Source organism: Misgurnus anguillicaudatus, chromosome 23 (assembly GCF_027580225.2).
Source record: "Misgurnus anguillicaudatus chromosome 23, ASM2758022v2, whole genome shotgun sequence".
NCBI classification, from domain to species: Eukaryota; Metazoa; Chordata; class Actinopteri; order Cypriniformes; family Cobitidae; genus Misgurnus; species Misgurnus anguillicaudatus.
Window position 1 is genome coordinate 6,441,711 of NC_073359.2, and position 24,953 is coordinate 6,466,663.

The window sequence follows — 24,953 nt, forward strand, 5'->3', positions numbered from 1 at the left end:
CCAAAAAATCAGCGTGTTCCTTTAAACATGAAAAAGTCAGATTTGTCATGATATGTCCCTTTTATTTGTCTTTTTTTATTCCTGATAATCAAGTATAACAGATTCTGATACAACTTAGCTATAGTTTGTACTGTTTGCAAAAGAGTATTGCAAATGACATCGCAAGTGTGGTTTAACTTATTTAAACTCTTCTGGGTTTCCCGGACATGGCTTAAGCAGAGTCCCAGATTAAAATGCATGTTTAAGGTGTCTTAAAGCTCACGTAACACATGCTGTTTCTGCATTTCCGATGTTAATCTGGAGTACCTATAGAGTAGTACGACATCCTTTATATCTCCGAAGAGTCTTTAGTTTAATCAGATTTATAAAAGAAAACTAGCTTTACCAAATCTTTCCGATAACGTACGAAAAAATTAACAAGGAGGAGTTACTACCGCGGGTGGAGCGAGTACGAGTCATGCAACACTATACAACACTTATAACTTATGATTCACTACATGTTCGTGTCATTTATATAATATGCACGCTCCTATTTCCAACATAAGACAGAAGTCTGTCTTACCGCATGCAACTCGTGACCTGGTTGGGAAAATCCAGCGCATCAAACACACACGCAAAACTCCGCTGCTACCCCGGATAATAAACTATATCCATTGTTTTTATAATGCTAACTTTCTTCTCCTTACATCCAAAAACACACTTCATCTTTTGTGCCATTGTTGAGTTTTGAAATTAAACAAAGCTGTCGCGTGATGTGAATGTTTGTAAGTTCTAGCGTCTCCCGCTGATTGACGGGTAGGCGGGGTTTTCCGGGGGAAGCGCTCATATAAAGAAGTGATACGTATAGGAAACCCCCTAAACGTCAGTTGGACCTGTAATCGATAAAAGCTTTCCAAAACTTGTAGGAACCCTGGCGAAGTGCGTTCAGCACAGAAATACTCTGTAACACGTCCAACTGCTTTTTTGACACTTTGCTTACGTTTAGCATGAGGAAACAACTCTATAACTGTGTCAATAAGTCAGAATGCTTGAAATAACATTGAACCCCCCCTTTAAAATATATCAGTGCCATTGTTTTGTCTCAAGATGCACACTAGTATTTTTTTGTAAGGTAAGCTTGTAAAAAACTATTTTAATCTTCTTATATACTGTAACTAAGGCCTAGCCCTGGATTAATCTTACCTATAAATGCTTATCACACATTATTAAACATTGAAATGGAGTATGAAATATTTTTTGAAGTGACCTCAATGTAACAAATCAACAAAAGCTGAAATATTTTATTGATTTAGAACTTCTGTTTGAATACAAATCAACCCAGAAACAAAAAAGCCTGAAGCTAAAGAAATAGTACAGTGTGTTTGCATGTGTGCTGGGACTGGGGCTGTTTCACCAATACATCTTTTTCCAATAACTGTAATGTCGACCATTAGGGTTTATAGACTTTTGACACAGTACCAAGGTGACAATAACAATGTGAAGAACTGCAAAGGCCGGCAAGCGCGAACAATGCCGATTTGAACAAAACCACACAAAAGGTCTGATCGAACATCAAACGACAATGTTTCATTAATGAACTAAAGGTGAGCCGAGAATAAAAGAGCAAAGACATGAAGGTGAAGGACATAGTTTAGTTTGAAGTAGAAAAATGTTGGAAATTAAACCACGTTTGTCATCTTTGAATGACATATGCATACTGATTTACATTCAGTTTTAGTTTTTTATAAATTACTTTAGGTAATCTGTGTATTCAGTGTTTATGTTGAGAGTTTCTTTAGTTCTTCATGTAGTACATGATGCTTACAAAATGCCAAGGTCATGTTTGATGAACAGCAAGCACAAATAAAATGTGTATATATTTAACCTAAGAAACAGCTTCCAAACCATCTGCCAAGTAATATATATGTCTGATAATTTGATAATGTTTGACTTTTTTTGTGCTGAACAGACAAAATAACAGTATACAGGCGTAAACCAACATGGACACAAATATTGTACGATTTAGGGTGTACTGTCACTTTAAGAAAAGTAGGTCAGAGGTTTACCACAAGCATGGGCTCTTTTATTTCCTCGTTCGTTCAGTTGATTGTTTAACTGCACGTGTTTTGACCTAATATTTGTATTGCATCTGTGTGTTTGACCATAGTTTAAATTACACACGAGTTGTACTTTGTAAAGCCTTTTCAAAACAGAGATGACTGACATATTATGGTTCCTATAAATAAATAATCGGTGTAAATAAATGTATCGTTTTACATCAAACGAAGCCGTTTCTGCCTGGGGTGTATTAGAGAGACAAAACAGCATTGCGAGCTAAGAGTTTAATGGTCGCTGAGTGTGGAGTAAAAAGAAAGAGGTAATAGAGGTCAGGTGACCCACATCGCAATTTAACACTACATGTGTGTCTTCTCATGTGTGTATTATTTACAGTTTTACCTTTATTTTTATTTTTTTACCCAAACAGGTTCAACAACCAGGGGAATGAAATAATTTTTCATTGATGAAGCAGGAAAGTTATATATTTTATATCCCAGGATGCACCTCATGAAGTTGGTTGAGATAATTATTATTTTGAAAAATCTAAAATTAATAATGATTTGATTTGTATAACGCTACATTATTTCCTTTTTTAGCTTTCTTTTTGTAACACCATAGCTTGATAACTTATTTGTATTATTTCTTTATTTTTGACGTATGTATGACCCTAACTGTGCGTTCACACCGCTCCGGCGAGCAGCCGCGCAGCATATCATGTAAGGTGTGAGCGAAGAGAAGAGTTGAAATAAGCTTAACTTTATGGTAATGAGCTACAAAGCGATTCGGCAGCAACCAATCGGAAGGCAGAAACGTTTAGCGGCAAACAATCGGAAGGCGGAAACCTCCGCTTGACAGGAGTCCAGAGAATGCATTCGCGTGTCAAGAGCATCCACTACACTTTTCTATAGACGGTTTCAGCAGTAACAACATAAACAAGCGGCTGTCGTGGTCCGCACGTAACTTCCGGTAAACGAGTAAGTAACAATAAAGTTGGCATTTGTTCAAGAGATCAGTTTAGCAACTAGTCAGACCATTAAAAAAAAAACGAAACTGTAAGTACAGTTCGGATCCAGACGTGTATCGCATCAGCGCATGTGCGTCCGATGAAACCGTCTATAGCGTCGTTGGCAGGGCAGCTAGACCCTTTTTGACGCTCTCACCGGCGGCGGTGTGAACTTACAGTAAAAGTATACATCTTGTATATTTCTTAGTTGTACTACTTGTAAATGACTCATTAGTCATATGCAGTGCAGTGCATATGCAGTGGAGGCTGATGACTTCTTATTCGAGGGCGCGCGATCCAAAGCTCGTCAAAACATGCATGTATGTCAGCGCGTCATGTGAACCTATGTGCATCACGCGTCATGTCAAAATAAGTGCCTGCTACGGACACTTCGAAGGTGTTTATAATAAAAGAGATGCTCGCGTTTGCCGTAACTCGCTTAATCTCATGTGAAATCAGAGTTTAGTGTTAAGTTACTGTTTTGCGAGTATTTTGTGAACGTGAGCGTCTCTTTTATCATAAACCTTTTCAACACCTCTGCAGCAGGCACGTATTTTGACAAGACGCATGATGCACATGGTTCAGATGATACAACAAACACATAATTTAAAATGACGAGCAACACACATGACACCCCAAACAAATACCGTATTCTCTCCGGAGTACAAACACATACCGTAAGTTGCCCCGGAGTACAATTCGCATCGGTCAAAAATGCGTTTTGAAGAGGAAAAAAACATATATAAGTCGCACTGGACTATACATCGCGTTTATTTAGAAAATGATTTCACAAAATCCAAGCCGAAGAACAGACATTTAATCTGGAAAGGTAAGTTATTCAATTAAACAATAGCACAGAACAGCAGGCTGAATAGGTGTCCGTACATGTTAAAGTAACATTAGCATTTATTCACACGATAAACATAGCGTACAGAACATACCTGAGAGGCTGAATAGGCTAAATTAACACGACAAGCCAAATAAAGTTCAAAAAGGTCTCGATGTTATTCCACATCACTGAATCCATTGAATTACATAAATACAGGAGTAGCATAGAGCGGACTCTCGCTGCTGTAGACGGTAATGGTTATTCTTGGTTCATATGAAATAATTTTAACGTATAAATTGCACCTAACTAGAAGTCGCAGGACCTGCCAAACTATGAAAAAAGTGCGACTTATGCTGCGTTTACACCAGCCATGGTAGAGGTGTCAAGTGTGAGTGATTTCAATGTGAAGTCAATGTGAAGCGCGTTGACGCGCGTCTGGAGGTCTCGCGGCAAGAATGAGGTGTTTAGAGCAACGATTCCGCCTCATTCGCGCGTCTAGTTCGCGAGAATGCCGCGAATTGAGCGTTGCCGCGGGAAACGCACGAGTTGAAAAATGTGAACTTTGGCAGAAAAACGCGCCGGGTTAACCATCAAAAGCTTGCTCTAGTAGTGACATGATTACAGGAAGCGAGCGGAGTGCCAGAAGCCCCTCCCATGATGCAAATTTCCGCGTGAATGTCTCAATGACTAAAATTTCACACGCGAATGAAGCGAGTAAACTCAAAATGTTCAAGCGGCAAACTAGACGCAGTAAAAAAGTGAATTTGACGGCTCAAACGCAGCTGGTTAATACGTTTTTTTGAATTTGCACCCCTCTGAAGAGAAGTCACCAGCCGCCACTGCACTCCAGTGACAGCCAGGGACCTTTTTGACCATCTTATCTGACAGTAAAGCCATTATTGTTTATTTAACATAGAAACAAGACGGCGGGGTCAAGACCCATGACAGGACAGCACATGGCATCTAGGAAACAAACAAAGGCCAAAAGGCACAGAAACACAGTTTACAATAAATAAGAACCAAATTATATATACGAACTATAAAAAGAATGTCAGGATCCAAATGCCACACTCTGACAAAACATTAAATAAACATAAAAGTCCATGCTAAAACATAAAACACAAAACAAAGACAACACCAAGTCTCCAGGAACAATCAAAGGTCAAGTGCTTACAACAAAACACAGGAGAAGACACCAAGGACAAACAGTATCACAATTCTGTCACAAAGAACATGACTAGACCCATACAGGACCTAAAACACATACAGATCTTATGCTTTGGGCAACAGGGGACAAATGAAGTCATTATTCTCAGTGAGATGTGCGAATTATCATAGCAGCTTTGTATGAGCTTGTGCGATTACACGCACAACGCATAAACCCTGTCAGACGATAAAGTGAACAGGAAATGATTCTGGAAAGCGGACGAGTGCTGAGATACAGATACTCTAATGCGTCAGCAGTAATAAGCTAAAGAGACAACATGTAAAACATCAGAGCCAATGGGAGACGAAGAAAGTATCTGCGTCACGATCGCAACCTATTGACACTACACGGATGACTAAACCTTGAATAATGTGATGAATACAGTGGTCAGAGGTACAACAATGCTGTTAACAACACACGGTGTTGGCTTGAAATAAATACACGAGAGCTAACCTGGTTAAACAGACAAACTGTAAAAAGCATTGGCATGCAAATGTGCTGTCTCTTACCGCGCGCACACGGCGCAGGAGAGGCGCTGCGGTCTTCTTAATTAGCAGTGAAGTGTGGATTTAGCTAAAGTAACTCTGGAAGTGTGTAATTGACAAAATGGCTCTTGTTTGGCAGGCAGGGGCGGGTGGGGGATTGAAAAAGATGAAGTACTAATGCATCCGACAGTCTATCAAAAACCAGAGTGGGCTTTACAGGCATTAAAAACTGCTCTTCGCAATTTAAAAAGTCTTCATGGAAAATCGCATCGTTGCTCAGCTCTCGACAGCTACACACAAACATCCAAAGATACTGAATTTCACAAGCTAGGAAGACAATATGTATATATAGTAAACTCATCAAAACTATAGAATAACATAAATGCTTATTATAAAAATGTACATAAATATAAAAAGCGCCCAAAATACATCAAAACTGTTATATTTTAACATCTTCACTATAGTCAACCTTTCTCTAGATTAAAATTTGCAAAATCTCTCGTTATTTTATTAAGCTTCTTGACGTCTCAACCAGCACTGTAAAAAAGATTTGTTGTTTCAACTTAAAATAGTAAGTTACCTGCACTGTAAAAAGTGAAAGTTGGATTAACTTAAAAAAAATACAAAAATTGGTAACACTTTTGGTAAAAAATGTATGGTCCGATTCACGATTTTACATTTCCTTTGTTGTGTAAGTGTGTATAAGTACATGTTATATCATGGGGCTGTTGAATGCTTTATTCTGATTGGTTGAGAAATGTTCCATGGGTGTTGATTATTTCCAATTACCGCACACCTAAACTTTAAAATGTCTTAAAAATAGGCACCAGAGCAATGTTTTTTGGTAACCGTGGTATAAGCGGAATAATTGACTCCGATCCGTTGAATTATTTGAAAATAATGCACACCCACTGTGTAACGGCACTCCGCTTCATGCCGCATAACCACTTTGGGTGTGCATTATTTTCTTATAATCGTCAATTATTCCTTACTTAACGATATATGAAAGGTAAACAATGAAGTGAGTTATCATCTCCAACGTAAATCTCTTTTTTTGGACTACAACAAACACATGGATTGTAGGCCAATCACAACGTACAGATTAGCTGGCCAACCAGCGACAAAAAGCTTTTCAGATCAATGAGTTTGTCCAAAATCAATGCGTTTAAGGAAAGCAGTATATCTGAAGTCACAAAAATGTACAGTATGTGGAAAATAATGTGTTTTTAACCATAAACCATGCGAACACATTTTATTATACCAAATACCAAAATAACATTGTTTTTAGCAATGAAACAGGTGCACTTTAAGTTTAAAAGTTTATATTTTTAGGTGTAATCTATTGAAGTCATTATTTTAAGTTTTTTCACTTCAAATTTTCTAACTTTAACTCCTTCCCCACCATTGCGGAGTTATCTCGTCAATTAAGAGAAAACATTTGCATAAAAAACATGTTCCTGGTGAATTTTTATGTTAATCTGCAATACCGCGATTATCCACTAGACAAATTTGATGAAAAACTGAAAAAAGCCAAAACATTATTTACTAATTTAAAACTCTGTGTATGTTTTGATAATCAAAATTCCTTTACAAAAATGCCATTAGTTCAACTTTTTGCTCAAACATTTGTATTTTTGAAGAAAAATACTCATATTTAAGAGTTTATAAGCAGAGAAAAAAATAGATAGGATGAAACATTTTTTTCCTGTTTGTTTGTTTCTGTTCTTTCATTTGATATATTTATATGTTTATATATTTTTAGAAGAAAATTTTCCTGGAAGGCATTTTTTAAAACTTTTCTGAAAATCACAAAAAAATGCTGGCAGGCAATTTTTTGAAAAAATGGCTTGCAGGGAAAAAGTTGATTTGTTACTAATTTAATTAATTTGTTTAAGGAGATCCCAATTTCACTTTTAACAGTGTGGTTGCCTCCAAATGTTGAGTTAATTCAACTTAAAATAATTATTAATATTTTTAAGTTAAATTAACTCAAACTTTTAAGGCAGCCAGGTAACTATTTAAATTATTTATTTTCTCATTAATTTAGTATTCCATAATGACAAAGTAAAAACCAAAAATGTTTGTAAATTTATTCAAAATAAAAACTGAATTATCACACTTACATTCAGACCCTTTACTCAGTTCTTGGTTGAAGCACCTTTAGCAGCCTCGAGTCTTATATAGAGTATATATATAAATCTTTGGATTAATAAAGAGGATTTCAATTCCCAAAGCAATCTAGGACATTTGATGTATCTGCAAACGTTCAAGACACCCACTTTTCTTTTTTGCGATCTTCAATTAAGATACAAAAATTTTATGCTGGTCTGACAGATGTTCTCCCACGATAAATGGTGTCTGATGTTCCCATTGTCTGCAAAAAGGATACTGTATTAGATATTAACAATGCACTGGCTGATTTTCATTTTTTGGAGGTTGATTATAATAAAGGTGCATTCATAAAGCCGCCTGGTGCAGGCTGCAACATACAGTAAAGACAGACGGGTCGGATGTTGTTTGCATCTAATATTATTATTTTCATAATTCAACATGGTTAAGCTATAAATCAATTGCATTTCTTCAAAACTTTCCTGCAACTGACTGTCAGTGATGAATATAATGTTGCACATTTAGGGTCTGAATGATTTTACATTTTCAAAACAAAAAAAAAAACTGAAAAGAAAAACTAATTGAATCTAGAAAATTAATTTGCCAAACAGTACCATTCTGACCTCCGGGTCGCGGCACATTTACGGGGCCAATGTCTGTTGATGGCTGCCCTCTCTTTACACCCCTTCAGTCAATGATTCTGTATTTGCGGTTTTGTAATTACAATGTGGTGGGATTCAGACCGTGAGAACATTGGGGTCAGTGTGTAAATTCGCATCGTGAGTTGACAGCTAAGGTAAACATAAAGAGGAAGTGCATGCGCTGCGTAAACTAGTTTGATTGACTGCAGCAATATTGCTGGACACCTTGTAATTTACTAATAAAACACACACATTGTACATTTCAGTGATCAAATCCTTATGAACCACTTGTCAATGACATATGATACTGAATTAGCTAGTTTCGCTTTAAAGGGTTTTATCCTAAACATTTGCGCGGTAACATAAAGATAAAGTTTACAATACATACAATTTTAAAACTGAAAGAGTTCAATTACCTTAGTTAACTTCAAATTCAAGGACTTTCCAGGTCCAATACCCTCAAATTCAAGGACTAAATGTGGGGACACATTTCAAGTCAGAGCAAAGTTACATTGTGTTACCTTTTAAGATACATTGTTACAGTTCCCTTTTGGGGAAACTCGCGCTGCGTCACTGCGGTGACACTTTGGGAACGCCTCCAAGGGTAAGTGCGTCTGAATGTGTATATCAAATTCAACCAATGGTGAGGCTTAATGACAAAGACAGGGTGACGCGGGAGCTAGGATGTATATCGCTATCTGAAATATTGCCAAAGACTGCGTTACAGGGACGCAGGAAGCATAGCAAGGGAGACGCAGCGTCTCATTCCCTTCTCAGGGAACAACAGTTACATACGTAACCAGAGACGTTTTCATGTGTCAAACACAACTATGCAAAAAAGCATTTTGGTATGAATCAACATTCGCATCCAGAAAATATAAGCATTTAAAGTGAACAGTTTAGCCGTTTAGCACCCCCAGATTCACAAACTTTCAAGGATTTCAAGAACCCGTGGGAATACTTTCTGATGTTTAGGAAGACTATACGGCTAACATCGCATCCATTAATATGATTTCTAAATGCAAAAGTATCGCAACAGTTTCCATGGGGATGACCAATAAATGTTAGATGTTAAATGTTACCATATGTCTACTCTACAGAGCACAAGTTACAAATGTTTTTAAATGAGCAAGAAAATTGTGATATGGTTTCTCTTGAGTGACAGACTGAAACTAACTTTTCCTCCCTCTCTCTCTGTCCCTCATTCACTTTATCGGACCCCTAGGGACCCCAGAGGTCCCTCCAAATTACCTACACATCAGTTATGAGTAAGCGCCTGGAGAGGGGCCACAAAAGAATGGCTGGAAATTGATGCTGCCACTGAAGTGCCACCACCCATTATTTTTCTATTTTTATTTTGAAACGAAAATCCTTGGAATGAGTCATGGCCAGAATTTATATAACGCTACATTTTGTTATTTAAGACCTCTTGCACCTAGATTAATGTGAAGTATTTTTTAATAATGTTCCTCGTGATTCATCTTTAGGGTTGGGAACATTGCAATAAATTAACCGAAATCACAAAGGGGCCGAGTAACATCACAGCACGAATAAAAGCGTGAAATGGAAAATATTTAATAAAAATGGCTTTTAACCCTATTTGCATAGTGAGACATTGCTTAACACTGAACATCCATCACTTTTGTTGGACAATCCAGACGAGGCATGATTTTAGAATGTACTACGTTCCTGCAGAAGTTGGTTCTAATGCAGTGGTTCTCAAACTGTGGGGCGGGCACCCCTTGGAAGGCGCGAGATGGTGCCTGGGGGCATTTTTATACAAATATATGAATTTATCATACATTCTGTGTAATCAAACCTCAGAAAAATATAACAAACAGCAAAGTTGAGTCATGAATTTCTTTTGGTGGGGCGCAAAGGAATGCGCCCTACACAAGGGGAGGGCATGCCGAAAAGAACCACTGTTCTAACTCAAGAAAAGCAGTGTTTAATAATTGACATACAGGAACAAATATGACTAATGTCCTCAAATATGATATCACTAAGCACTAAAAGTTCCCATGAATTTACGAGAAAAAAAAACTTTCACATGATGTCCTCTTAATTAGCACTCTGATTGGCTACTGACTGTCAGTGCGAAAATGCCTGCAAATTACGGTATATTTGCCTCAATGACTCAAACTTAATGGAGTAATTACAACGTAAATGACTCGCTCGAACATACCACTATTGTAAGCTGGTGACCACTCAGCAGGGTAAAGTCCATCTGTTCGATGACTACTGTACTGTTTACAAAGGATTTGTTGCTTGATGCGATAAAAGTAGACTATTAATAAAAAGGTCAAACAGCAGTTAGAAATTTTACAGGAAAACACTTTTTATTGTAGGTAACTAATTATTATATGTAGAAGTTTCATCACGAAAAACAAACGCATTCATTTGAGACTAATTTAGTGGGTATTTATATAAATAAATACAAACAGAACGACTGGATTTTGATAAAATATAAACCTTTAGTTTTCCTTGACTCAGTATTGAGACACAGAGACAAAAGATCCGAGCGCCTCAGGTCGAGTCGTTAAATTCGTTCATCTTGGCCGTGGCTTTATTAAACCAGAGGAGACATATGCAGTTCTGGCTACGGCCTGCTTTAGGATTTACTGCCGGTCTACACACTAAAGCCTTTCTCTCAATTATTAGATTATCATTATTCTGTGTTAGACACTGTGTCAGACATCGTGTATTTTCACACTTTTATGACAAAAGTAAAGCAAAGGGAGTTTTAATAAAACTGGTGGTGAAATACAGAATTGGTTTAATTCTCCTGCCTACAGTCAAGTAAAGCGTGGAAGGAATATTATAGGTACAATACAAATTAAGATCTATAAATCGCATCCATTGTGTTGGATGCGATTTATAGATCTTAATTTGTATTGTATAATTCGCATGTATTTTATGGGGTGGCTAATTCGTATTAATTCATACGACCATATTCGCATCTGTGACGTTGGGGTTAAGGGTGGGTTTCATCATTGTTTTTATCTGATTATCGTACGTTTTTGTATAAATTAATACAAATTAGCCAACTTGTAAAATACGTACGAATTCTCGTGAGATTAGGCTGTCGCATCTGTGATTGACAATTACCAGAATATGATGGCCCAAAAATAGCAAACAAACATCCAACAAAATATTACATTTACATTTTATAACTTTTTTAAATAACACTGTAACTTTTATTCAACACCATTCTTTTTTGTTTTAAGTTTTGACATAAAAAAATGTTTTTTTTAGAAGGTGGCTAATTCGTACAATCACGTTCATAAATTTTTGTACGATTTGCTTTCACCTCTGTGACGTTGGGGTTAACGGGTGGGTTTCATTATTATTTTATATTTAATAATCATATGTTTTTGTAAGATTCGCTTTGTACGAATTCACACGAATTAGCCAATTTGTAAAATGCGCAAGAATTCTTGTTGCATCTGTGAAAATAGCAAAGAAACAACCAACAAAATACTACATTTACATTTTATAGCTTTTTAAAACAATGGTGTAAGTTTTATTCAACACCATTCTTTTTTTTTACATGAAAAACGTTTTTTACGAGTTGGCTAATTCGTATTTATTCGTACGACCACATTTGTACATTTTTGTACGATTTGCTTTCACCTCTGTAACGTTGGGGTTAACGGGTAGATTTCATTATTGTTTTATTTAATATTCATACTTTTTGTACGATTCACTTCGTAGGAATTTATACGAATAAGCCAAATTGTAAAATGCGTATGAATTCTCATGAGATTAGGTTGTCGCATCTGTAATTGACAATCACTAGAACATGATGGCCTTAAAATAGCAAACAAACATCCAACAAAATATTACATTTTATATCTTTTTAAAATTCAACACACCATTATTTTTTGTTTTAATTTTTGACATAAAAAATGTTTTTTACGAGGTGGCTAATTCGTATTCATTTGTACGACCACAGTCGTACATTTTTGTATGATTTGCTTTCACCTCTGTGACATTGGGGTTAACGGGTGGGTTTCATTATTATTATTTTTATTTAATAATCGTACGTTTTTTGTAAGATTCGCTTTGTACAAATTCACACGAATTAGCCAACTTGTAAAATGCGTACAAATTCGCGTGAGATCAGGCTGTCGCCTCTGTGATTGACAATCACCAGAAGATGATTGTCGAAAAATAGCAAACAAACATCCAACAAAATATTACATTTACATTTTATAACTTTTTAAAACAATGGTGTAACTTTTATATAACACCATTATTTTCTGTTTTAGTTTTTGACATGAAAAATATTTTTTACAAGGTGGCTAATTCGTATGAAGTTGTACAACCACATTTGTACATTTTTGTACGATTTGCTTTCACCTCTGTGATGTTGGGGTTAATGGGTAGGTTTCATTATTGTTTTATGTAATATTTGTAGTTTTTGTACAATTCACTTTGTACGAATTCATACGAATTAGCCAAATTGTAAAATTCGTTTGAATTTCCATGAAATCAGCAAACAAACCTCTAACAAAATATTACATTTTATAGCTTTTTAAAATTACATTGTAACTTTTATTCAACACACAATTTTTTTTTTTTTTACATGAAAAAAGTTTTTTAAGAGGTGGCTAAGTTAAAATAGCAGTGCAACTTTTATTCAACATACAATTCTTGTCTGTTTTAATTTTTGATATGAAAAATGTTTTTTGCGAGGTGTCTAATTCGTATTAATTTGTACGACGACATTATTAAATTTTTTTGTACGATTTGCTTTTACCCTTTGTGATGTTGGGGTTAACGGCTGGGTTTCATTATTGTTTTTAATCTAGTAATCGTACGTTTTTATACGATTCACTTTGTACGAATTCGCACGAATTAGCCAACTTGTAAAATGGGTACAAATTCTCGTGAGATCAGGCTGAAAAAGATTTTTTACGAATTGGCCAATTCGTACAACCACAATGGTACCTTTTTTGTACGATCTGCTTTCACCTCTGTGACATTGGGGTTTACGGGTAGGTTTCATTATTGTTTTATTTAATATTCAGAGTTTTTGTACGATTCACTTTGTACAAATTCATACAAATTAGCCAAATTGTAAAATTTGTTCGAATTTCCATGAAATCAGGCTGTCGCATCTGCTATTGACAATCACCAGAACATGATGGCCCAAAAATGGCAAACAAATATATTACATTTACATTTTATAGCATTTTAAAACAATGGTGTAACTTTTATTTAACACATCACTCTTTTCAGTTTTAATTTTTGACATGAATAAAATATGAGCACTTCTTATAAATATTACATTTTTTAAAAATGGTCATGTTCTCTCTTCTCTGCACTTTAACTTCCGCTCCTACAGTATGTTTTTATCTCACTCTTATAACTCAACACAGTATTGTAAATATATTGTTGGCTCTTGTCTGATTGCCAATGATTGCCAAACGTCTGCTAACTTAATACATTTAAATGTACTTTATGAGCACAGAATTGCATTTTTATGCATTGCTGTGTTGAAAAATACTAACGCTGATGTTTGAATACGTCCCCAGTCATCTATTTTCAATAACGCCGAACATCAAGGGACTCCTTTCAAATCACAGAAAGAAACATCAGATTAGTTTTCGGCGCTTTTGATTTCTATCATTAAAGATACAACTGTGATTTCTCATTGCTTGTATCCCCTCAGTGTATTTATTTTAATATCAATTTGTCTTGTTTCAGTATAAACAAGTACACACACACACAGTAATAAAAAATACAAATATAAACATTTCAAAATTCAAAAGCAAATTTCCACTTGAAACAGGCACGAGGGAAAAAGGCAACAGATGAATCCAAAGGAAACCATCCAAACACTAACCACTGATTCCCAGCGGATCCTGTGTGAACAGACTACTACAGGAGGCTGCTTTCACTCCATACTGAGGCGCTCACCGCAGGAAACACTTATTGTTTAAGTGTCTCATGACATTTGTGGCCCTTGTGGTCCTCACCGACCTTAACGGCTTCACAGCAGCATGAATCTATCTGACCTTTGGGTCATTTTCGGTTCATGTGACAGAATTCATAGACATTCACCAGGGACTGAAACTATATCTTCTTGATTTAATGGTTTATACAAGGTTAAAGGCTATTTTTGTATCACTCGAATTGTAAGCTTTCCTCAGATGCAAACGTTTAAATCACTTTTCATGAAGTGGATTCGCTTAAATGTTCCAATATTTTTTTCTAATTTTTAGTAGAGAGAACCATTCAATATGTGACCCTGTCTATGAAATCCAGGTTAAATGTATTGAGGAGCATTAAAGTTTGATTTAATCATATTTTACAGAGGTTATATTGTTCTGTACATTGTGTAGGATGATTTTACAGGAAAAATGACATTAGCTGGGTTTTCAAAAGCAGGGTCAGATGTTTGTAGATGTTATATAAACTAAAAATTGCACCAGATGTAAACCCAAGCCCTATCTCCCCATGACAAGTCTTTTCTTTAATTTATAAAAGAAACAAGTTTAACAACTACTAACCAAACTAGTCTCAAACTGCTGTCTTCTGTGTATTTTCTATAAAGCTGTTTTTCAATGATGTTGAACTTGAAAAGCACATACCCATCTAACAAATTTACGTTATAGAAACGTTCCCATAACGTTTGACTTAAGTTTTAAAACCTTGTTTTACATTCTAAGAACGTTTTTTAAACGTTGTATTAACGTTATTGTTTGATTATAAGAATGTTATTTTAAAACGGTTTGGTTGGTCGTTATATTAATGTTATATGTTTAACTTTTATAGAGCTGCAAATTTCGACTATTTTTTCAACCGATTAATCTATCGCTTATTTTTTCGATTAATCGAATAGTCTAAAGATTTTTTTTTACAAATAATAAATGTAACATCTGCTATTAATGCCAACATTTTATTGAAGCATTTTCTCAATTAAACAAATACACAAACAGTGCCAGTGCCAAGGAATATATAACAAATCACATAAAAACATGTCCAACATTAATTCAGCCTAACAAAAACAGTGCAAAAGGGGCATTATTCACCTTAAACAAATAAAATATATTAATATTAAAGAAGTAAAATAAAAATAAATCAAACTGAATAATAACTCCTTATAAATATAAAAACATGTCCCACTCTTTATTGTTCCAGCCCTAGAGCTAATCATAAACTAATGAAGAGTCATCATTAACTACAAAATGATTAATGATTGTTTATTAATACATTAACTAAAAAACATGTCATGTTGTACTTAATGATGACTCTTCATTAGTTTATGATTAGTACATGCATTTACTCAGCATTAGTTCAGACTGAAGTAAAAATAAGTTCATTGTGATTCATGAACCCTTATTATAAAATGTAACCATTATATTATTACTATCAGTAGTAACGTTACTGCATTCTCATTTAGCATCAACTTTAACATTTAACTTTTCTTAAGTCTCGGGTAAATACAAATTTAGTTAGTATGATCTTCTAATATTTTATAAACGGCGTTTACGCTGCTGTTACTTTAAATAAACGCATGTCAGGAATACCTAACGAGACGAGCTTTTATAATATTTGTGCACATAGCAAAAAAATAAGCTATGGGAACTCCGCGCTGCCAGCTGGCTTTCAGTGCACGCGGGCACATGCCTATCTCAGTGTAACACAGTAACTTATTATTTCATAACTTCTTAATATAAAAAGTTAAACATGTCCCGCTCTTTATTTACTGTTTCAACATACTGCCCAGACGTGATGCAATGTCGTGTCTGTCAGGCGTCTCGCAGCTCGTATTAAACTAAGATGTAAACACAGCTGTATTAAGCACAATATATGCCTGCATTGATTCTATTGTTGTATAAAAACTTACTGTAAAAATTCAAATACTTACGCTGCCGTCGCGTCATTTTGAGGTCGGAGAGCTCCAGGTTGTTTTCTTTTAAGATGACCATGCACAGATGTTGCGCTGCTGTGGTATGCCATTTCAGTTTTACACAGTATGTGTTTTATTTGGTCTCTGCTTAAAGTATTCCCACACTTTTGATCACGTTCTGGCTGTTTGGTATAACACTTGTATTATCCGGTCGGAGCTGAAGCCGCCTTCATTTGAAAACGTAAACAATGCGACGCATCAACGCATTTCCGGCAAATCGACGTAATTACGTAATCGACTACGTCGACGCGTTGTTCCAGCCCTAAACTTTTATATTAAAAGTTTTTTGAAAACTTTAAGAAAACTTTTAGAAAACGTTAGTCAAAGTTACAGGAACGTTCCCTGTTAACTGGGTAGACATAAATTAAGTTGAATTGAAAAATCTGAACCCTATTACCTGCCGAGCAAGCACTTTGTGTTAAAAGACATCTAATACTGCGTTTACACCAAACGCAAATAGAGCATCTGGCGCAAATGATTTTAATGTTAAGTCAATGTAAAGATGCATTTACGTGCGTCTGAAAGTCTTGCGGTGCGAATTAGCCATTTAACGTGGTGCGTCTAGTTTGCAAGAATGATTCGAATTAACCAAGGGGCAACGTTCTGATCTCTCTGATGAAGCCAATATGGAAGTGACTTAAACTGCAATTCATCGACTGGCCGCTAGAGGCAGGCTCCAAAAGGGAGTCAACTCCCATATACCCCCATGTTAAAATGTCCAGCTTTACAGTAGAAAGTAATATCTTTACAGCCTGGTACAAAAATTGTTTTTGGTTTGTATAGCTAAGTTTGCCCATCATGACAACTGTAAGGGGGGGTAAAAAAATGTGTAACTCCGATTAAATTATATTAAGCTTTAAAGTTCTGCATAATTAAGGGTGTGGCCACTTGATTGACGGCTGAACAGCCACTGCGATCACTAGAATCAAGCTAGGCTGGCGTGGTTTCAGCAACAAGACGTCTGAGCTTAATCCCTGTCCCACCTCTTTACCCATTTTCGGATATCCGCGAGTGATGCGCGATGACGCGCGGCCAAGATGGTGACGGCAGACAACGCCTACTTTAAGCTTCAAAAACGATCTTGACGTTGATGTTAATTCGCTCCTGGTGCCCGAGTTGAAAAACTTATTCGCACCACATTAACCAATCAGGATCCTGCTTGCTGCTGTGGTGGCAGGCCCGCACGGAGTCATTCATTCAACATGGAGGAATGACTGATATTGTCAGTGAGCAGTCACCCAGAGTTATATGACACGAGTTCATATTTCTATAGAGACAGGAAATGATGAAACTCGCCAAACTGGGAACGCCTCTGGAGGTCAACATCGATCAACATCAGCCATCTTGCAAACAGACAACCGCCTAGCACTTGCCCCTCCCACAAGAAGCGGATTTCGCCTCTAGACGTGGGAATGCTTTCAAAATGTTCAAGCGGCAAACTAGGCGTGGTAGATGCGAATTTGACGCTCTATTCACGTTTGGTGTGAATGCAGCATAATAGCCGTCCAAACACAGCCCATGTCTTGGATAAAAAAGACTACATTTGATCGGTCAGAAAAAATGTAATAGACATCTAACCATAGCCAAACTCAAAAACGCCAAACTGGGAACGCCTCCGGTGGTCAACATCGATCAACATCAGCCATCTTGCAAACAGGCAAACGCCTAGCACTTGTCCCTCCCACACGAAGCGGATTTCGCCTCTAGATGCCCAAATGCATTCAGAATGTTCAAGCGGCAAACTAGAAGTGGTAGACGCGAATTTGACGCAATGTTCACGTTTGGTGTGAACGCAGCTTAATAGCCGTCCAAACACAGCCCATGTCTTGGATAAAAAAAGACTAAATTTGATTGGTCTGAAAAATGTAATAGACGTCTAATCATAGCCAAACGCAAAAACGCCAAACTGGGAACGCCTCCGGTGGTCAACATCGATCAACATCAGCCATCTTGCAAACAGACAACCGCCTAGCACTTGCCCCTCCCACAAGAAGCGGATTTCGCCTCTAGACGCGCGAAATCGGCAAAACTAGACATGGTAAACGTGAATTTGACGCTCTATTCACGTTTGGTGTGAATGCAGCATAATAGCCGTCCAAACACAGCCCATGTCTTGGATAAAAAAGACTAAATTTGATCAGTCAGAAAAAATGTAATAGACGTCTAACCATAGGCCAAAAATAAATGAAATTAAAATAAATTAAAACAAAAACCTTGTAATCACTGTTGACTTTGGTTACATGATGGAATATCATACATCTCAATAGTTTTTTTGGCAAAAACGACATGTAACCAAATTTTAAAAGTGGGGAACTATATCAGGTATATAGTTAACCTAATCCTAGGCGGTGAAATTAGAACTATTGCTATATTCTGATTTAGTTTTTTGTTATATATTTTAACTTTTAATTTGAATGCCAATTTCATTTTTATTGCTAAAAGTACAAAAATCTCAAAATCAATTTAATTTACTTTCCATATAATATTCAGTTTGCCTTCTTAGGACTGATGCTCAACATTTCCTGAGGGTAAGTGCTTCACTTCACTGACCGTTTGCCTTTATTTTTAGAAAATTTTGGGCCCTGTTTGTGCCCTATTCACAGCAAATGACGCATAACATCTTGTCATTTGCTTGAATAAGGCGTTTGATTGTAAAGCATTGCTCAAAACCTCCATAAGCTGCATTTCAATACGCGGCCCAATTAGCATTCATCTCATCTCCTTTGTGTCCCCGCAGACTAATTTTATAAACTGAATTCTGCAATTAAACACTCCATCTTCCTCACGACGCAATTGCACTGGTTTGTTTTGTACTCAAAATCGTGTGAAAACGCTTTGCTGTGTTCAAAACACTAACACGCTTACACAGCTGCATATCACAGCGGTTTTAAGTGCACTGCTCATTGACATACGCAATTGATTTCCCAGGATGGGTTGCTACAGGAAAGTACAATCCAGGCAAATATTCTGGATGGGGCAAACACATTCCTATTGCTCTCACTAATAAGATGTCTGCCTCTTTACTTAAAAAACAGGTATTGATTAACAATATTGCGCAGACTACAGAATGCAAAGACCGAGCTGTGGGGTCTCTGTAGAAAAAGCTCCTTTTGGTTTGACCTTTGAGGTTACGTAACTTGCCCGAATTCACGGGCGTCTTTTGAAAGCGGCACAAACACGAGTCTATTGTGCCTACGCGGCACAGATAGCCGCAAGGCGAGTCTTTCTCTAAGTTTCGAATCAGATAGCATCTGGGGATCAGCCGTTTCGCTTTTTTAGATCTATCATTCAGCTGATTAACCATGCAGATCGTGTAGCAAATAATGTAATGCAGCATATGGCCTCGCACAGACTTCATGATGTAACTACTGTGCCGGTTGTCTTTAAGAACGATAATGATCCTGTGGAGGGAGCTTCTGTGACATGCTGATGATTAGCATAGATATTATTTGAACACAATTTTCAGTTGTAAAAGCAAACAGAGAAAACAAATAATAATATACACTTATAAAACATTGTACTGAGATAAATCTGAATAAACAAGCAATTTAGGTTTTAAAGCAACACTAAAGAGGTTTTTTTACCTTAAAATAACGTTTCCAAAAAAGTTTCAGTCGTTCATCCATTCGAAACAGGGTGAACAGCACTTTCACATTCGCTTTGCAGCACGCTATCGGCCAAAACCGCACTAAAGAAGTTTCCAATTGTCGGGTCGCGGTCCTGTAGTTCGAGTGAAAACTATAAAAACTTGCTTTACGGTAGACCTACAATCCAATCAGAACCAGCTCTGCTGCAGTAGGCTAAATTATTTACGACAGAGGTAATGGACAATTCCATTTCCAACCTGTAGGGGCAGCAAAGAGCAAAAACTCTTAAGTGCTGCTTTAAATATAAAACTATATATAATATAAATGTAGAATAGCTAAATATATATACTTTTATATCATATCTTATTAATAAAGGTACAAAGGTGGTTAAGTTAAAAGCAGATTTTCTCTCACCGTGTTTGATTAACATGAAAGACAGACAGGAACAATATTAGGTACTTCCCCTTCAAGACCAAAGTCCAGATCCAATACATGCGCTTTCTTTTTTAGTTGTTTACTTTCTCTTAAGATGTAAATGGTCATGTTCATGAGGATGCTTGCAAACATGCAAATTTAACATAATGCGACAAAAATGCTCAATGCGTGGCTTGTGCGCTCCTCTCACACAGAAATAGGGCGCGCATATATATAATATATATGAAGAGTTTCGTTGCAAAACAAGATAAATCCATTTTTTTTTTAAATTTCAAAACATGTTTATTATTATGTTATTTGAATTGAAATTAATTGGAATGCACAACCAAAAAACGAGATTTCTTAACAATTAAAAAACATATATATATATATATATATATATATGTATATATACTTTGTAAATGGCACTTAATTGTATACTGTTCTCTAATGCAATAAAACACATGCATGTGACGTGCAGCTCAATAAAGTTACAGTTGATGGAACCAATTGACTTCCATAGTAGGAAAAATACTATGGAAGTCAGTGGGTGTCATCAAATGTGTGGTTACTGTCATTTATCAAAACATCTTTTATGTTGGACTGAATACAGAAACTCATGTAGGTTCAGAACAACAGGAGAGTAAATAAATAATGACAGAAATCATTTTTGGGTGAACTATTCCTTTGAGGCCTATAGCATTTCACGTTTTGCAGCCATTGTATATAATATTGCTTGCAGCTCACCGACACAAGAAATATTACTGTAAAAATTTTTGTTTTATAGATGAAAACATTTTTTGTATATTTCTTCTCAATCAATTTGAAAACAATAAAAAACAAAGGACTAAAGGGGACATATAATAAAAATATGACTTTTCCATGTTTAAGTGTTATAAATGGGTCCCCAGTGCTTCTATCAACCTAGAAAATGTGAAAAAGAACAACCCAGTAACTTAGTTTTGGTAAACAATTCTCTGCAAGCATGTGAAAAATAGGTAATTGAAATTTGGCTCCCCTTGTGATGTCAGAAGGGGAAAATACCGCACCTTAATTTGAATTTTACACAAAACAGCACTGCCATTTAGTGCAGAGATCACAATCAAAAACGGCACATTTTTGTTTACACCTACAAAGTGTCAATTTTAACATGTTATAATAAATTATCTATATGATATTTTGAGCTATAACTTCACATAATACTCTGGGAACAGCAAAGTCATATTTTACATCTTAAAAAAGTCTTGTGAAATGTCCACTTTAAGCTTGGCTGGTCACTTTACAAAGTAAAACCTAGATATTCCTGTGTGAATAAATAAACCTCTCAAAGCGTTCTGTAAAGGCATCCATTCCGGGTTTTCCATTTTCCAAAGAGACATATAACGTAATTGCCTGTTGCCTGATTGACATTTGTGATTGACAGCTTCTCTGAGAGCACTGTCGGAGCAGATTGAAGATATAACTAACTATTAATTTTTGATTTCTGTGTTATTTCACACAGACAAAATGAGTTGAATTTAACTTACCTCATTTTAGCAAGCCAGTCAAATGAGATGTTCAAGGGGCGTGGTTGAATTGGGCATGCAAGCGTTTGGGCGAAAGTTTGATACCGAGGCTCCACGTACGATTCCTTCTGCACATGCCCTGGCTCCAAACTGATCTGAAAAAATCTTCAGACATTTTACGTTCAGTTCATTACAACACTCTTAAAGGAAAACACCACCGTTTTTCAATATTTACGATCTGTGACGTAAACTACAGACGCGTTTGTTTGCGTGCGTCTGATTTTTACAAGTCTTTAAAGTAACACTAAAGAGTTTTTGCTCTTTGCTCCCCCTACAGGTTGGAAGCGGAATTATCCATTTCCACTGTCGTAAATAATTTAGCTTACTGCAGCAAAGCTGGCTCTGATTGGATTGTAGGTCTGCCGTAAAGCAAGTTTTTGTAGTTTTCACTCAAAAACTTTCCAACCCGATGGTTGGAAACGTCTTTAGTGCGGTTTTGGCCGATAGAGGGCTGCAAAGCGAATGTGAAAGTGCCGTTCACCCTGTTTGGAGTGGATGAACGACTGAAACTTTTTTTGAAAAACTATTTTAAGGTAAAAAAAACTCTTTAGTGTTGCTTTAAACTCATACAGTCTGACATTGTTGGAAACTGAGATCATACAGGGGCTGTTTCTCAATGTCAAGGAAGGATCCTTGAAAGCCAGAATTTCGAGCATGCTATGTCATCAACCTCCGTCGAAGGACTGTTCCAATGTCAATGATCTTCGGAATTGCAACCAAGGACTGTGGAAGTGACTTGGAAAGACCAGGGGCCTCATTTATAAAAGTGCAACGTAGGAACAATCCTACATTTCATCTAAGACCATTTCTGAAATGATCATACGTGTGATTCAGAGAAAAGGACGTACGCACAAAAAAAACGTGTGTACGCCTCTTTTCCAGATGTGTGGTTTATAAATCACAAATGATCTTAAAATTGTGCGCAGCTGAATGGTCTTAGAACTCCGCCTTGTAAACGCCCTTAATTTAATTCATTAGCATATAAATATTAAATTATCAAAGGCCAAATTCTCTGACTGCTACAATGGCGACTCGTAAGAAAACATAGCCTATTTGTTGTTGTTTGCTTAAGTTTTTAATATGACTAAATTCTAACATGGAAACTTTATTGACATCACTTGAGTTCACAGAGGACGAACGCGAAACTCCGCCCCAGTGTTTACAAGTGTGTTGAAAGAGGACCGTTCCGATGTTGTTGTATGTGGAATGATACAAATTAATGTCTTTGTGTCAGTTAATTGTTTAAAATGGTCCGCAAATGTGCGTTTTATATATGTAACACGTGACCTCCCTACGTCACTACGAATTTACGTGAGGTCGCGCTGGACCGGATCTAGACGAAAAGTTGTGGTTTAAAAGTGCATATTTTTTATTTTTCTTGTCAAAAATGACAATCATTTCGCTAGATAAGACCCTTATGCCTCGTTTGGGATCGTTTAGAGTCCTTTGAAACTCTGTTGAAAAAAACTGTTAAGTGTTGAGTTAAGTATTAATTGTTGGTGTCTATTAAAGTCCATTAAAATTAGAAAAATCCTGGAATGTTTTCCTCAAAAAACATAATTTCTTCTCGACTGAACAAAGAAAGACATCAACATTTTGGATGACATGGTCGTGAGTAAATTATCTGGATTTTTCTTTTAAGAAAATGGACTATTCCTTTAAGGACAACACATTTAATGTCCCTGCTGTAAAAAACAGTATACCAGCAAGACCATGTTGTGTTTTGGTGCTGGTTTGCTAGTGAACACCAGCTAAACCAGCACCAGCTAAACCAGCACTAGCACCAGCACCCCATACTGGTCGCACCAGCAAGACCAGCATGTGTTTTGGTGCTGGTATGCTGGTGACCACCAGCTAAACCAGCATAGACCAGCATAATTCCCATTAGATTGGTTAGATGCTGTTACAGGGGTGTTTTTAATTGTTTTGCTATTAGTATTCAATACATAAAAAAACATGGTTACACTTTTACCACAAAACATGGTTGGTTTTCGTAAGGGTTTCTATTGTGTAATCATTGAGGATTCTGGCATACGTTATAGTAAGGAAATACTCATATTCAAATACGAGGGAAAATGTGAGGGGAAATGAACATCTCGTCTCTTTAAACTAAACTAAACTCTCCCACTCATATTCAGTGACTAGAAGGTAAAAATGTCATCTGTTGTTGACTTATTCCTTTTCCTACCTTGTGTAATTAACGTTTTCCGCAGTAATTTGGTCAAAACTCACTCACACTTGACTCGACGCCATCTCGACTGAACGTCAATCACCCCGCGGTCTCCCACACACACCACGCTCGCGCGCATCACGGCCCCTCCCACTCCCTCATCAGCTCTGCTGTACCTCTGTGGGTGGCGATACTCTGACATATCTTTAATGTTCCCATTAAATCCTTTATGTAAATTTGTACAGGTCCGTATAATAAAAACCTTATTTTAAACTTCGTCGTTATCATTATACCGTCCTGACGATTTAATGACGATTACTGATAAGAATAAATCATCGTGATCCATCACAATTATGGAGGTCTACGGTACAAGCTCGCCTAAATGTATTAGTGGCAGCTGTGACCGAAGGCAATGTTTCACACTACTACAGAAATGCTATTTGGAAAACTGCACTGAGAAGAAAATGATATGGATAAATCATAATGAATGTAAGAAAAAGTAAGATAATAACCAGAATAATTTTAGAGGTGTACCAGAAAATCAAGTTAAATAAAGTCAAACTGAGTTCATTTAACTGGACAGCATACCGTAAACTTTTTTCCTGTTTTAAAAAGCTTTTTGCATGCATTTTATAAAAAAAATTAATTATATTTTATATATAATTTATAAAATATAATTTATATTTATTCATATTTGATTATAATTTATATAAATAATACTATAAATAAAGGCTATATATATATAGAGTGTATATATACATATACACTCACCTAAAGGATTATTAGGAACACCTGTTCAATTTCTTTAGGCCCCTTAGTGCCAATTGGGCATCGTTTAAATGCCACGACCTACCTAAGCATTGTTTCTGACCATGTCCACCCCTTTATGACACCATGTACCCATCCTCAGATGGCTACTTCCAGCAGGATAATCCACCATGTCACAAAGCTCGAATCATTTCAAATTGGTTTCTTGAACATGACA

General features: G+C 36.4%; 1 long non-coding RNA gene across 2 annotated transcripts in view; it reads right to left on the bottom strand.

Annotated features, from left to right (window-relative positions):
• The window catches only part of LOC129453419 (uncharacterized), a 64,992-nt gene extending 40,876 nt beyond the window's left edge, over positions 1-24,116 (bottom strand). The window contains exons 1-3 of one of the 2 annotated variants that reach the window (XR_008647423.2): positions 23,987-24,116; positions 21,760-21,903; positions 21,527-21,670 (exon numbers count right to left, since the gene is read on the bottom strand). This is a non-coding gene — a long non-coding RNA (uncharacterized lncRNA). Of the gene's footprint in view, positions 1-21,526; positions 21,671-21,759; positions 21,904-23,986 lie in introns of those variants that run through there. The other variant, XR_012365699.1, reaches the window with a different exon arrangement.
• Positions 24,117-24,953: the final 837 nt, after the last annotated feature.